This window comes from Anas platyrhynchos, chromosome 1 (genome assembly GCF_047663525.1).
Source record: "Anas platyrhynchos isolate ZD024472 breed Pekin duck chromosome 1, IASCAAS_PekinDuck_T2T, whole genome shotgun sequence".
Lineage (NCBI taxonomy): Eukaryota > Metazoa > Chordata > Aves > Anseriformes > Anatidae > Anas > Anas platyrhynchos.
The window spans coordinates 25,032,508-25,043,079 of NC_092587.1; the positions used below are offsets into that span (position 1 = coordinate 25,032,508).

Here is a 10,572-nt window from a genome sequence, read left to right on the forward strand (position 1 = left end):
GGGGGCTTCCCGCAGCCTCCCCCGCGGCGGGCGGGCCATGCCGCCCTGCCCTGCCGCGCCGCCGCCGCCACCCGCGGGCGAGGGGCGCAGGGGAGGGAGGCGCAGGGGGGCGGTGGAGCGGGGCGCGGGGGAGGAGGGGGAGATAAGGGGGCGTGGGGTGGGGGGGGTGAGCATCGCGGAACAAAGGGGCTCTGCCGGCGGCGGGGCTGGAGGGGAGCGCCCGTGTGTGTGTGTGTGTGTCTGTGTGTGTGTGTGTGTGCGTCTGTGTGTGTGCGTGTCTGTGGCTCTGTCCGTGTGGCTCTCTCCGTGTGGCTCTCTCCGTGCGTGTGTCTCTGCGGGGCCGGGATCGCCCGGTCCAAGCCCTCCGCCGGCAGCGCCGCGCAGAGCCTCTGGAGTTCGCCGTGTTTCGGGTAGGAATCGGTGTTTCGGGTAGGGCGGCGGGGATGGCTTAGGTGAGGTATCTAGAGGATTTCTCGGGCGCGCCAGCTCGTTTCAGGGGAAGGGGAACGATTATTTAGTGAAAGAAAGATTGAAGAGGCGGGTGAAATGCCTGGCGATGCTCCTCACTACCGGAGTTCTCGCTGCAATATCCAAATGCCCCTTACCAGCTTTGGGAAAGGCGAGAGCTGGGACGGCTATGGGAGCCTTTTCCTCCTTCTCTCCGTTCCGCTCTCGTGAAAAGCCATGCCCCCCCCACCTCTTTTTTTTTTTTTTTTTTTTTTTCCGTCGCTAGATGGCGTGTGGATGACGGGAAGCGAATTCCCCGCCGGGGCCGTGTGGGCTCCCCGCGCCGCGCCGCGCCCCGCCGCTCGCCCGCTGGGATGCTGCAGGGCCCCGCCGCCGCCGGCCGCACCGAGCTGACAGCACCGCCGCATCTGCGGGGCAAAATGGGCTCTACGTGCCCTTAGCTGCAATAAATAAAAGGTTTTCTCCGTGTTTTAATTAATTAATTAATTAATTAAGGTACATTCAGTGTCGTCTTCACTGAGATAGAATCAAGATAGCACAAGGTGTTCCTTGTAATTTACGTTTGTTTCCTTGTAGCAGTAGGACAGAAAACGTGCTAAGGAAGCTCAGAGTAAACGTGTTTCATTATACCTGAAGATATTCTGACCAAACCTCCCCCTCTGATAACCTGTCTTGGGCATATGTGAAAGAAATTTGAAACAAAACACAGGAAAAACAAGCAAACAAACAAACAAAACAAACAAACAAAAAAACACAGACGAAATGGTGAAATAAGCCAAGTATATACTGAAGCCTGAGAATTATCTCTTTTCTATATTTTAACAGTATGCATAGCTTCAGTATGCATTAGCTCTTGTGTAAGTTCCCATGGAAAAGAAAAAAGAACACTGTCAGTGCTCTCAAACTCTGTCAGTAGCCTCTAAGCTGTTCCCATCAGAAATATTTGAACTCATGGCATGAAAAGGTTTAAAAATGTTTGAGTGTAATTCCTAATTTAGGAGAACTTATAATGGTGATCAATCACACACATCAAACCACATGAAATGAAATATTGCATAAAATAAGGGATACTTTCTGTAGTTTTACTGCCGTTTCGTTTTTTTTTTTTTTTAGTCAAATGTTCAGTACACTGTATCATACAAAATAATCCGTTCATTTGAAATCAGTCAGTCAACATGTTGGTATGGAGCTTTCAGTGACTTGGTTATTCTTCTTTCATATGAAAGATTGGGGGTTTTAATTTGGTGATGCAAAAAGACAATCCCATGGCAATTAATAAAGGCCAATTTATGGTCTTGTCAGCACTGAGACAGTAATACAGGGCTTCCTTTTCTGACAAATAATCAGGAGAGGTTTCCTTTTCAGCGACAGAATCTTTTTGAAACCAATGGTTGCTCTTATTTTGCTCAGCTTTATTAAGTTGACTGGTTTTACAGAAAGCAGATAGTGTTTTCAGTTGCTCTTTCTATGCAGTTTTTATAGAATAGGATTCTTCACTTCCAACAAAGGTGGTTCCCTTAAATAATCACTTTGTTTCTTGTTGTAATACTAATGTTGCTTCATAGACTTACCACATTTCATCAGGAAAAATGAGAAGGGAAAAAACAAAACAAAACAAAACCACCAATACAACCAAACAACAAAACGAAATGAAAACCAAACAAAACAACAACAACAAAACACTTAGACAGTGAATATCATGTGGTGTTGCAACACTATGATTGTTTTAAATCAGAGGTTTGAAACCCGTCCAGGTTGAAACTCTTTCCTAATACCACTGACTATTTGGAAAGATGATCACCTCACCTTATTCTTTTGTGGACAATCAGAGAAGCCTCTTTTAGAAATCCTCCTTAGGAAAAGACAAAGACTGTGTAGGTAAGTGTATTCTATTTCCTCTTTATTCTAGCAGAAAGTCCATTAAAATACTACTGACAAGTGCTAAACAGGAAGTGCATACTTTCACAGCTTGTGCCTTGAATTTAGTGCCTTGAAACTGTCTTCAGTATTCATTCCATTTTTTTGTATGAAGAAACTAAATTCTGGTACATAAAGTGTACGTAAATAATCAGCTCTTCTGAAGTCAAGATCAGGAAACTGTGACATCACAATTGGCTTTGAAGAGATTGGTGTGATGTGACAGGGAGGATTATGACTTCAAGTAGGAATTAAGTAGCAGGGACTCAAATGAGACAAAAATCCTATTTTGAAGCAAAGAAAATAAATCCTCGTAATTGTAGGAAAAGAAGAAAATGGTACTGAAGGGAACGTAACAATGGACTCTTGTATGAGCTGTTTCTTAATTCTTTACAAAGTCAAGAGGCACAAAGAACTCTCTAAGGATTAAAGAAGATAACAGTTATGAAGCATAAGTTTATATTAGCACATTTATTTTTTCTTTAACATTTTTAGAAGCATTTAGAATATTTGATATGAATTTGCTTTACAGTCTGAATCACATACACCTCTTATTCGTAATTCCTTTAGTATTAAGCTAGTAGTCTTTCCTTTTGAGAAAAGAAGAGTGCAAATATTTAATGTCACCTTTTAAGTCTCAACTTCAAGTTTCAGCATGAACTTTGACTTTTTTTCCTTTCTCTCTAGTCTAGAAGTTAATTTCACAATTCTTTTATACATATGCTAAGATTTTTTGTATATTCAATACAAAACACAGAAAATCATGCAAAGATAACTGTGTTCTCAGTTTATGCTACATTTCCCCTCTAGGATAAGTATAGATAGTATAGATAAAAGGCATGTTTATATACTATTTGGTCAATAAAAGCTGAGTTTTTTTCCTGATTTATAGGAACCACAGTTACTCATTAATATTCAAAATACAGATATTTCTTCCAAGATACACTCTGGTTATTACTAAAAGAAAATTCTACTGATCTTCCTTCTTTACTTCATGGTTGATATAAGGTCTAAGTTCTCATTCTGAACAAAAGAGGCCTGGGCTTTTGGTGTTTATTTCTTTTGATTTCTTTGGTATTTTTTTTTGTTTGTTTGTTTGTTTTAGTTGGTTTTGTTTTGTTTATTTGTTTGTTTGTTTATTCAATTAAGGAACATTCCTGAGACACCTATGTAGAGAAACACTGATATAATGATAGCTAGAGTGCTGATCACTTAGTCCCACTGAAAAAATGGATCACAAGATTAAGAATATCTTTCTCAAGCAGAAGAAAATAATTCATTTTAAAATAGAAGTAAAAAAATGCTTTGGTCAAACATCAAATTAATATGAATATATATAGTGAAAACTCTCTATATATAGTTTCACTGCCTTCATGGATTTGTCTCATCTAAATCTAGCTGGTTTTTGTACTGTGGGCTAGACAGGCAGCTTTTGATATGGGCATAATTTTTCAAAGAAAAAAGCCATCTTGCTAGTAGTTTGCTAAAATAGGCACAGGTCACTCACATGCACAAGTGCATGTGCTCATTGTCCTTCTTTCTATATGGAGAAATGGGTTGCCGTGGACCTGAAAAGTTACTTCTCACTGGCCAAGTGTTAAGATGTACTTTGGGGAAGCATAGAAAATTTCTTTTGAATTCCAAAGTCAAGCTGAGAGTTAGTATAGACATTATTTTAAAAAAAAAAAAAAAAAAAAAAAAAAAAGCTCTCTAGAAAAGATTTTTAATGCATTTATTACAGACTTCTTGGATGGAAGAGAAAGGCAGAGCTATCGTCATTGTGATTTCTCTTTTGCTTAAGGTGAAGTTAAGTGAGTACTTAGAATGATCTCAAGACCTTACAGATTTCAGAAGCGTCTGACTTGATCTCAAAGATTTTTGCTTAATCCTCTCTAAACCAACAATTAACAATTTACTGATTGTATATGTTTTTCTTGATGTGCAGGGCATTATATAAAAAATTAATTCTACTAAAGTATGTATTAGTCACATTAGCACTGAAAATTCCTCTGGAAATTAGTGATATTTTACCCACTAGTGAAATGATAAATAAACATTTTTAAACATTACATAAATACATATTTCTTATTTTAAATTCATATTTTGACTCACATACTATCTTTAAAGGGATAGTTGTTTCAGCTATATAATGAGGCCTAATTTCTACCAATTTAGCTTAAGGCACCTGTGATACCTAATTTACTTTAACTTCGTAATTTGATGGTCTGGAGGAACAGCTCCTGAGAGTAATTTATCCTATTTACAGTCTGAGTATATGCAGGAGTATATCTGAGTGTATAGTCAAATCCATTGACTATAAAAGGCAGACTTCAATGACTGTGGTCCTTAACTTAGGAGTCTTAGTAAGGTACTTTAAGTTAGGATAAGCCTGACAATGACAGCTACAGCTGGTCTGCTAAGTCAATGGAAAAATGATCCTGGACTTTAAATGTCCAGTGAATTAATGCAGAAAACTAATTACCCTTTAAGTTCATATTTCTGGCTGCATCGAAGCACTTTGGGAAGTATTTAAAAAACATTTCCTTACCAAGTCTATTTTGTCCCCAAAGCCACATTTCTAATCATGTGTAGAGTCTCTAGTATCATCAGACGTCTTTCACTTTCCAAGCACCTAAAAAAAAACAAACAAACACAAACATAAAACAGGTAAGAAGCCCTCTTGGAAGAATGTACACATGGATTAGAAACATTATCTCTTCATATGAAGTGAGAGGTACTGATTAAGCACTTGGTTCTGACAAATCTATGCATCAGTTCATAACAAGGTGCTATTTTAAAGTTGCAAAATTTGATATTTTTATTTGCCCTGTTTCTGTGCCCAGATTCTCTAAAATATGTCTCATAATTTGCTTGAGCCATTGGGTAAAATATATGTCAGACATGATTTAACTTCTATGCTGTGTCTCAAAGAGCAATGCATATAGAAGTCATAATGCAACAGACAGAAAATATCTGCAGAATTCATAGTCTATATTTCAGTTATAACCATTCCTTCATGTGTTCCTTCTATATTTAGAAGAAAGCTTGGCTAAACAGAACAAAATGGTTTGAAACACAATTAAATAAATAAATAAATAAATAAATAAATAAATAAATAAATAAGGAGTTTAGTTAAGGTCCTGAATCATACCTTGGACCTTAAGTTCTTCAGCTTTAAAGAACTGAAAAAGGTAAATAAGAAGGGAATCTCACTCTTGTCAGGAAAGGAGCTTGTCTGGAAATATGATTTTCAAAGACGGTTGCAAAATTGCACAACAAAACTAATCCACAGGGAGTAATACTGAAAGGGACATGGTCAGTCTGTGGTCCAGTATAACCATGCATAACACAGACTCCACCAGGGTGGCTACAGAGAATTGGACGACACAAATGTGCACAATCTTGGAAAGCCTGAACCTTTCCAATTTCAAATCAGGTTACTTCATTCCTTTAAAAGAGTATATAGATAAAAAAAAAAAAAAAAAAAAAAAAAGACAAGGTAAAATGTTAGTTTACAATTCAGTAGCTTCCAGATTCATATTCTTCCAGAATATGAAGAACTCCACAGAATAACATTCATCCTCTTCTCTTAAGCTCCTTACTTCAGGCTATCTAAAACCCTAATATCCTTATCTATCTACTTATGAAAGTCATCTGCTCAGCGGAATTACAAAATCTTTGCTCAGTGGAATAATGAAATCTTTGCTCAGTTGGGGTGATATCTGATAGAATAGATACATAATGTTAGCTGAAGAAAATAAGAAAAGGTTTGTATCCTTTATATTTGGTGCTGCTTTAATTAACATGGGCGATATAGCTAAAGATTTTGAAATTGTGGTGAACTGGTAGAAAATATAGATGAACAAATCAAATTGGATAAAATGAATGCTTTTATTTTTCAGGAGTTCCCATATTGATTTTTCATACCTAAGTCTTTGTAATGGACTTTGGCAATTTTTTGAGATCTATATATAAATAAAAAATATGATGCTTTATATTATAAATATATATATATATGTGTGTATTTTTCATTAGCAGACCTTTCTCTGCAGATATCTATTCTAATAGATAACAGATTGTATGGTAATATGATTTATCATCCAAAATAAAATAAAAAGTAGTGATTTTTTTTTTTGACTTCACAGCTTTTGACTTCTTTTTGTTTTGTTTTGTTTTAATTTTCACTCTATAACATACTCATAGCATGGCAATCTTTCAAGATTTATACAAATTTTATAATTTTAGATGCAGTCCTTTTTCTCTGTATTCCAGGAAATGTAGGGTTTGGATGTCAGCCACCTTCCTCTGTTCCTGCAAAAGCTTCACAACGATCAGTGGCTCCTTGCCTAATTAGTCCCATCTCTCTTATATTGCAAATCCTTTCTAAACTGCTTTGTTACTAGATTGGTCCTGCTATTTAGTACCTTATGTAGAGGATACACAAAGAGGGGTAGTACAGCTTTGTCTGAGAGCAACTGAATTGTATTCTACCCAATTTCAATAAATGGTTTCTGTTCTAGCAAAGCTTCCACCATTTTAAATCTCAGCAGCTTTACAGGAATCCTATATGAAAGAGATGAATATGTGCAAGAATATAGTTAGTAGAAACAATGTGTCATTCACTGGCACAAATGATTATAGAACATTTTTCAGAAGTTAGTAGATTGAATAAAGATACTATCTTGCATTAAAAATTACTTCCTTTGTCCATCCAGCTCTTAGCAGAGTGGACACTGGCATGGAGCTGGTAACTCTTCAAACTTGGGAATATCTGGAGAGATGCCTGAAGGGGCACTTTTTATGCCAGTAATTGCTAATAGCCCCTGTACCACAGTTCAGAGCAGGAAATATAAAACTCCTTTCATGTTAATGATTGCTTTATAATTGCATAAACTGCAATGAGAAAGCAGTCCTTTATAGAAAGAAACTTCTCCAGCTTAGGAAGGAGATAAAATGTTTGTGGCTGTCCACATGGACATGTCCACATGGCTGCAGTGACTGTTGAATCCAAACTTCCAATAGGAAGAAAGCATGAAATAGAATGTTGAAGAGTCTTTCTACTAAAGTGAAACATTACCCAGATGACTGTTAGCACGAACTTAATTAAAAAATGGTAAACATAAATAAATAAATAAATAAATAAATAAATAAAGCTAGCCTTTTTTCATTACGGCTAAGACCAGTTTTCTTCCTGTGTAAATTAATGAGGGTGTAAGGCTAAGTTAACAAGTCCTGAGAAATTTGTGAATTAGACTAGATGCTGAGGTATCCGTACTAACAACCATAAAATCAAGAAGTTACAGTTGAAAATCACATAAAATTTATCAGTCTTTATGATTTATATGCATCCAAAAAATATTAGTCATAGAATCATAGAATATCCCAAGTTGGAAGGGACCCACAAGGATCAAGACCAACGCCTGCCTCCACACAGGTCTACCCAAAAATCAGATTTCAGACTATATGACTAAGTGCACAGTCCAGATGCTTCTTAAATTCCGACAGGCTTGATGCTGTGACTATGTCCCTAGGGAGCCTGTTCCATTGGCTGACCACCCTCTTGGTGAAGAACCTTTTCTTGTATTCCATCCTGAACCTCTGTCATGTCTTGGCTCCATTCTCTTGGCTCATATTGCTGGTCAACAGAGAAAATAGATCGGTGCCTGTCCCCCTGTTTCCCCTTGTGAGGAAGCTATAGACCATGATGAACCCTCCGCCTCCTCTTTTCCAGGCTGAACAAACCAAATGACCTGAGCTGTTTCACTTATGTCTTCCACTTTACCCACTTCGGCATCTTTGTAGCTCTTTGGACACTCTCCAATAGTTTCATGTCCTTTTTGTACTGCAGTGCCCAAAACTGCACACAGTAGTCAAGGTGAGGTTGCACCAATGCAGAGTAGACACAGAGACAAACTAGACTTACTCATTATTTAACTTCTTCAGAAAGTTAAACAAATGTTTTCTTGATAGAAGAAAAAATGTTCACCTCAGTGATAATTTTCAGCATAAATTATTCTGTCACAAATTATGCAGCTAAGACAACAGAGGGCTTGCAAAAAATTATTGTCATCCAAGCTAAAAGTATGTTTCAATAATATCCTTCTTGCTTCATAAGGAGACTGTACTTTTGTTTACCAATTAAGAACATTATTTTGTTGTTCATAAATCAATAGCAAGAAAATATCTAACTTGAATTACAACTTGAAGCAAGGAAAAAAATCATCACAATATTAGATCTTTAGTTTCCTTCTAGTAGTGTATGTAGCATTACACAGTCATTGGAAAGAACTGCTATGCAATATAACATAAAACAACCTCAAGACCATAGCAATTATAGTCTAGATATTTGATGTACACCATATGAATTAAAAAGAAATACAAACAAAAAAAACAAAACCAAAAAACCACACTGTTAAATCTAATTCACATTACGGTAATAGAAAGCAGAAGGATGAAACACTAGGCAGCAGGAATATTTATCTGGAGAGATCTTATAGAAGCCTTTCAGTACTTCCAGAAAGATGGTGAAGGACTCTTTGCCAGACAGTGTAGCAATAAGACAAGGGGTAATTGTTTTAAACCAAAAGAGGGGAGGTTTAGATATTAGGAGGTAATTCTTCCCTCAGAGGGTGGTGAGACACTGGAACAAGTTGTCCAGAGAAGCTGTGGATGCCTCATTCCTGGAAATGTTTAAGGCCAGGTTGGGTGGGTCTTTGAGCAACCTGGTCTAGTGGAGGGTGTCCCTGCCCATGGTAGGGTTGGAATTAAATGATCCTTAAGGTACTTTTTAACACAAACTATTCTCTGATTCTCTGCATCTGTAAATAGAGCTCTGTTAAAAGAAACAACAGGAAGTAATTTTTATAGCTCAAGGTTCCAGAATCAGTGCCATGGCTTAAAGTCTGTTTGTTGCTTCTTTCCTTCTTCTCTCTTTGCCTCAGCCTCAGCAAATCAATCATGTAAGTCACAATTAGTTTGGTCATCCAATTTTATTTGTCATGCTGAATGGAAGTGTTGTCTAGATGGAACATCAACTTTTCCATACCCATGCTGTACCCCTCTAATTAATCCCCCAATTCTAGCATCTAGAACAGAATTAGAACAGAAGATAATATATATATAAGATAACACGGACACCTTTTTTTTTTTTTTGAGTATTTCTGTGTGCAGCATAACTGATGATGTCTGCTTTCCCTCCTGTCTCTGACATCTAAGAAAGGGTGATCTCATTAGCCTCTTCCAGAAGGATTAATAATAGAGTGTCTTTTCTCCATCCACTTGCCAGTTCTCATAAAATTATAAAAACTGCTCATCTTTAGGCTCTTTACCCCTCTGAAATAGTGTTCCAGAATTACTGTGAGTTTGACAGACAGACTGACATGGGAAATGATTGCATTCACTCAATTACTTAGAAATTTACTCAATTACCTAGAAAACCAGGCTACAAATTGCCACCTCTCCTTATTTTGACATGCTAATTCAGAGAGATTCTAGCCAACTTACTGTAGAAAAAAGAGATCTGGACATACACAGAATAGCAGAAGGGTTGTTCTTGCCTGGTTGCCATGCCCCTGATTTGCAACCTAGGATTAAAATTAAGAATGAAAATCTGTAGTAAATCCTTCTGCAGTTTTTCCACAGCTACTAACGCGTGTGCGCACACACACACACACACCAAAAACAAAACAAAACAAAACAAAACAGAAAAAAAAAAGTAGCCATCTGATCAAGGTACTACTAACCAGAGCTGTCAGCAGCTGCTCTGGAACAATAGCTCTTTGGTGGCATATCCTGTTTAGACCCTATTCAGTGTCTAACACGTTTTAGCCTGTGGGGATCTCAGGAAAAATAATACAAAATAGACTTGTTTAGGCACATGTATATATGTTTAAAAGAACATTAATGGAGGTTTAAAAGAAAATTATAGAATCATAGAAACATTAAGACTGGAAAAGACCCCAAAGATTATCTGGTCTAAATATTCCCCTACCACCAGTGGGTGATGACCCACAAAACTATGTCCCTAAACACCTTGTCCAACCTTTTGTTAAACACCTCCAGGGATGTTTAACTCCACCACCTCCCTGGGCAACCTGTTCCAATGCCTGACTACTCTTTCTAAAAAGAAATGTCTCCCAGTTTCCAACCTAAACCTCCACTGGAGCAACTTGAGGCCATTCAGGTTAT

At 37.5% G+C, this 10,572-nt stretch overlaps 1 protein-coding gene and 1 long non-coding RNA gene across 2 annotated transcripts in view; one reads left to right on the top strand and one right to left on the bottom strand.

Moving 5' to 3' along the window:
• Window positions 1-687, bottom strand: part of KCND2 (potassium voltage-gated channel subfamily D member 2) — a 297,265-nt gene extending 296,578 nt beyond the window's left edge. The window contains exon 1 of the mRNA XM_072033348.1: window positions 606-687. The gene's annotated coding sequence lies outside the window, so the exon portion shown is untranslated. The remainder of the gene's footprint in view (window positions 1-605) is intronic.
• LOC113843713 (uncharacterized) lies at window positions 171-5,883 on the top strand. Its single transcript, XR_003497420.3, has 2 exons — window positions 171-410; window positions 734-5,883. It is a non-coding gene; the product is annotated as an uncharacterized lncRNA (long non-coding RNA).
• The last annotated feature ends 4,689 nt before the right edge of the window (window positions 5,884-10,572 follow it).